Source organism: Heterodontus francisci, chromosome 13 (genome assembly GCF_036365525.1).
Source record: "Heterodontus francisci isolate sHetFra1 chromosome 13, sHetFra1.hap1, whole genome shotgun sequence".
Lineage (NCBI taxonomy): Eukaryota > Metazoa > Chordata > Chondrichthyes > Heterodontiformes > Heterodontidae > Heterodontus > Heterodontus francisci.
Window position 1 is genome coordinate 21,910,496 of NC_090383.1, and position 5,866 is coordinate 21,916,361.

The window sequence follows — 5,866 nt, forward strand, 5'->3', positions numbered from 1 at the left end:
ACCTCCAGCTTGTTTTCCAGCATATACTGTATTTCCTCCAGAACCTGGGTCAGTTTCTTGGGACCTGTGTGATAGGGATTCTGTTTTATGGGAGGGTTCTCTCCTATATCCACACCCTGTAGGGTTAGGGTTGTGCACCCTGTTGTGTCCCTGCAGATTTCTTTAAATGCTGTGAGCAGCCTTTTAAGGCTTCCCTTTGGCCTGCATTTAAGTAGGAGAGTACAGTGTCTAATTTTCCTAACATTTCAGTGTTGGCTAACCGGACAGTAGAGGTTTCGGTTTGGGAACCCTCCAGGCCCTCCTCTAACTCGTCCTCACTGTCCATTTGGTCCTCCTCTGTCCTAACTGCATGACAGACCTGGGCTTGGTTGTCCCCTTCCCGGCTGTGACCCTGTTTTAACATGTTAATGTGGCACAGCCTTTTCTTTTTCCTTCAGACTGGGGTGTCAATTAACTAATTTAACTGGCTAATCCTTTGTGCTACTCTGTATGGGCCACTGAACCAGGCTTTCAGGGGTACACTGAATTGCGAGTAGTACTAGCACACGGTCTCCAGGCCTGCCTTTTCATAGCTGTCTAGGAGGTTTTTAGGCACTCCTGAGCCACTTCACAGGCTTTTGTGAGCCACTCCCAGAACATGGAGATGTAGTCCAACATGGAAGACCAAAAACCTCTCTTCGATTAGTTTAAGAGAACCTCTCACCTCGTGTCCATAAACTAATTGAAAGGGACTAAATCCAGTGGACTCATTGGGTGAGTCCCTAGTGGCAAACAGGAGAAGACCCAGCCCTTTGTCCCAGTCATGGAGTACTCGTAACACAATACCCTGATCATTGTCATTAGGGTCTCATGGTACCATTCCAAAGCCCCTTGTGAATGTGGGTGGTAGACTGAGGACTTTAACTGGGTTATGCCCAGATTATCCATGACTTTTTAAAAGATCCCAGGCATGAAATTCATGCCCTGATCCGACTGGATCTCACCAGGCAGCCCATAGCGGGTAAAAAAATTGGGTAAGCCCCTCCACCACTACCATGGCAGACATAGTTCTTCGAGAAATGGCCTCTGGGAATCGGGTAGCCACATCCATAATGCTGAATAGATACTGGTAACCTTCTTTTGTTTTCAGCAGGAGTCCCACACAATTCACCAGCACTCTGCTGAAAGGTTCCCCAAAAGCCAGTATGGGAATTAGGGGAGCAGGTTTTATTGCAGACTGGGGCTTCTTCACAACCTGGCATGTGTAGCAAGTTTTACAGAACTGCACCACTTCTCTGTGGAGTTTTGGCCCATCAAAATGCTGTCTTATGTGAGCTTGGGTTTCTCGTGTACCGACATATCCAGCCATTGGTAGTTCGTGGGCTATTTTTAGTATTTCCTTACGGTACCTCGGCAGCACCACTATCTGGTGAACCACTGTCCACTCTTCATCTGCAGGTCTGTGAAGAGCTCTCCACTTCCTCATCAGCACCTCATTCTTTAAATAGTAGCACTCCGGAACTCCCTCTGCTTCAGCTTCAGTTTGGGCAGTCTGTGCTAACTTTTTTAATACGGGGTCGGCTTGCCAAGCCTCGACCAAAGAAGGTTTCAGATAACTAGACAGTAGGGTTATCTGTTTGCAGTGCCAGTTCAGCCTCCTCTGATAGAGTTTGTTTGGCTGTGGACTGGGTTACCACACAGTCAGGGAAAATGTCAGGGACCTTCTCCTGCAACTGCTTTGTCTCCCTGACCTCTTTCAGTCTCTCTAAAACCACTGGGGAAGCTACCACCTTTGCCCCCACCAGATCATTACCCAGGAGCAGGTCGACCCCATCCACAGGTAAACTAGGGACAATCCCCACGGTTACCAGTCCTGAAACAAAGTCACACTCCAGATGCACCCAGTATAAAGATATGGGCATATACTTTTCTCTGATACCACTTGCTAGCACTTTAGCATTCAATGCACTTTCTGGGGGAAAGGTTATGTCTTGTCCCAGCAAAGGGATTGGGTGGCCCCTGTATCCCTAAGTATAACTATGGGCTTGTTTGCCTCTCTCAAGAGGTATGGGGTCACTTTTCCTTGGGATACAAAATCCTGGTAACTTTTAGGGATTTTGATAAGTTTTCCCGCACTCACAGCAATAGGTTTACTGGGTCTTACTGCCACAGTTAAAGCCACAGCCTGGTCTGCTGTGCTTTCCACAAGGACCCCTTTTTCTGCACGGGTGTGGTGTGCCCTGATTAATCCTACAGGTTTTCCCCATAACTTCCAGCAGTCAGCTCGAAGGCGACCTGACTTGTTACAATGGAAACACGCAGGTTTTTGGGCATCGCTCCTACTCTCATCACTGTCCTTTTTGGCCTGAGGAGCGCATCCTATATGTCCAGCTTTCCCTTCTCACCCATAGCTGTTCAGGTTCCTATCACCCTCCCACCTTTTATCCTTTTTGGGTTTTTTGGTGGTGACTAGGGAAGGGGTTCCCTTGGGATAAGTCCTTGTGAACAAGTGTAAATTCATCATCCAGGATTGTGACCTGCCTGTCTCTTTGAACCTTCTGTTCCTCTATGTGAGTTTTAATGGGAAGGGGGAGTTTTTGAACTCCTCGAGAAGGATGACCACTCTGAGGTTTTCATATGTGGGCTGCATCTTGAGTGCCTGTATCCACTGGTCGAAAGCAAGCTGCTTAACTCTTTCAAACTCAGGTTAGGCTGTCTACTAATATTCATTATAAGCCCACCGATTCCCACAGCTACCTCAACTACACTTCTTCACACCCTGCCTGCTGTAAGGACTCCATTCCTTCCCAGTTTCTCCATCTCTGATGCATCTGCTGTGATGATGCTACCTTCCATGACAGCGCTCCTGATATGTCTTCCTTTTTCCTCATCCAAGGATTCCCCCCACTGTGGTTGACAGGGCCCTGAACTGTGTCCGGCCCATTTCCCGCACCTCTACCCTCACCCCTTCCGCTCCCTCCCAGAACCGCGACAGGGTTCCCCTTGTCCTCACTTTCCACCCCATCAGCCTCCACATCCAAAGAATCATCCTCCGCCATTACCACCACCTCCCACGTGATGCCACTACCAAACGCATCTTTCCCTCCCTACACCTGTCAGCATTCCGAAGGGATCGTTCCCTCCACGACACCCTGGTCCACTCCTCCATTACCCCCACCACCTCATCCCCTTCCCACGGCACCTTCCTCTGCAATCACAGGAGGTGTAATTCCTGCCCATTTACCTCCTCTCTCCTCACTACCCCAAGCCCCAACCACTCCTTTCAGGTGAAGCAGCGATTTACTTGTACTTCTTTCAATGTAGTATACTGTATTAGCTACTCACATTGTGATCACCTTTACACTGGGGAGACCAAACGCAGACTGGGTGACCGCTTTGCGGAACACCTCTGCTCAATCCAAATGCATAACCCCCGAGCTACCAGTTGCTGGCCATTTCAACACACCCCCTGCTCTCATGCTCACATCTCTGTCCTGGGATTGCTGCGGTGTTCCAATGAACATCAACGCAAGATCGAGGAACAGCATCTCATTTACCGTTTGGGCATGCTACAGCCTACCAGACTGAACATTGAGTTCAATAATTTCAGAGCATGACAGGCCTCCCATTTTACTTTCATTTTTAGTTTTTTTTTCCTTTTTTCTTTTTTCTTTTTTGTGTTTATTTTATTTTACTTTGTTTCGACTGTGCTTACTCACTTTTTTTTCATGTTTGTGCTTGTGGCTGTTCAGTTTTCAGTCCATTAACACCCTATCTGTACTAATGCTTTGTCTTTCAGCACACCATTAACATATTGTTTGCCTTTGCTCCATGACTTTCTGGTCAGCTATTCTGTGATCTTGTCCTATCAACACCTTCTCTTTTGTTATCTCTTGCCCCACCCCCACTTTACTTGCTTAAAATCTTTTACATTTCTTATACCTGCCAGTTCTGAAGAAGGGTCACTGACCTGAAACGTTAACTCTGCTTCTCTCTCCACAGAAGCTGCCAGACCTGCTGAGTATTTCCAGCGTTTCTTGTTTTTATTTCAGATTTCCAGCATTCGCAGTATTTTGCTTTTATTTAAGTTTGTTCAGGCTGCTTTCAGAGGTTCAGAAGTTTTGGCTGTTCGCCTCCAGCACTAGTTCATATGTACCCAGGATGGCATTTTTAGTCATCTGATAGTCTGATGAACTCTCATCAGGCAACAGTGAATAAACCTCATGGGCTTTTCCTGTTTGTTTGCTTTGCAATAACAGTGTCCGGCTGTTTGCCGGCCACTTTAGCTGTTTTGTAAGCTTTTCAAAAGAGACAAAAATGTTTCCACACCCCACTCATTGAACTTTGGTATCATTTGGGAGAACTTTAAGAGCTCAGCACTCAGTCCTGAGCTAGGGGTAGCTCCCTCACTAACCATGCCTTCACTGGCTGTATCTAGTCTTCGCCTAGTTAGTTTGAGCCACCTTAACTTCCTTTCCTCCTTCTCCTTCTGGAAAGCTCTTTCTTTTTCCCCTCCCTCCCTTTCTTTTCCTCTTTCCTGGAACTCTCTCTGCTTTTCCTCTCTCTGAATTCTAATTCTAGTCTCCTCTGTTCTAGTTGTATCTTAGCAAACGTTATCCTGTCTGTTTCTGACTCCAAACTTGTTTGAGTCTCCAGGTTCACGTGGAAAATGGTTGGCTTTTAGGTTTCCTAGCTATTGGATGGATAGTAATGCCTAATTGCCCAGCTACATTCCTCAACTCTTCAATAGATAGGACATTTAACCTATCCCAAGTTACTTTACTCTAGTGTAGGAAGGTACTTGCCTCGAATGTGGACATGTTAGTACTCGAGCTGCGAAAACCACAAGAAAACCTGTACTGAAATTTTTAAAATTTTGATAGGGATCAATTTGGTTTCCAACTTTCAATTTCTCATTTGTCTCTGGGTAACAATCATGGACTCAAGCCCCCAAATTTCTGTTCGAATCAGGTGAGGAGGGGTCAAAAGGATCCCCTCTTTCTCCTTGTTGGACTGCGGTAGGGATTTTTCCTTTTAAAACAGTGGAGGTGCTTACCACTTCAGTGAGTATTTTACCTTTTTCCTTTGTTGTGATTGTAAAAGAACCAATTGGACAGGTTTTCTTGAGTTTAAACAAGAAAGAGGTGAGTTTATTGTACTTTAAAAAAAACTAAACCTGATGTAAATAAAATAATAAAACTGTGTTACACTTTCACTGACACAAGAATCACACACACAAATAAAGTACAAAGTTGTAAGAAATAGTTTGCTTTGGATTAGAGACCAGCACAAGTAAAAAAAAATAGTCATACAGCACTGAAACAGGCCCTTTGAGTCTGTGCTGACCAACAACCACCCATTTATACTAATCCAACATTAATCCCATAATTCTCCTACCTACACTATTTTTACTTATTAACCTGCAAATCTTTGGCTATGGGAGGAAACCAGAGCACCTAGCAGAAACCCACACAGTCATAAGGAGAACTTTAAAAAAAAAAATTATTTCCAAAATATACTTTATTCATAAAAATCTGTAATAATTACATTCCCAAACAGTTTAAAACAGCATCAAGTCAAAACATACAAACAGTGCAAAGGTGATCAGTTTCCTTCTGTACAATCATGAGTTTCCTCACAACCCTTCCATTTCATTGTCATGCCATATACATTTTAACATTTACAGCACACAAAATTTTCCCGATACAGTTTGAGGGGTTTCCCATGGATCCAGCCCCTCAGTTCAGCTTGGTGGGGGGACCTTACACTGTGGTCTTTCCCCATTGAGCCTTTGCTGCGGCTGTCCCAAGCTTTAGTGCATCCCTCAGTACGTAGTCCTGGACCTTGGAATGTGCCAGTCTGCAACATTCGGTGGTGGACAACTCTT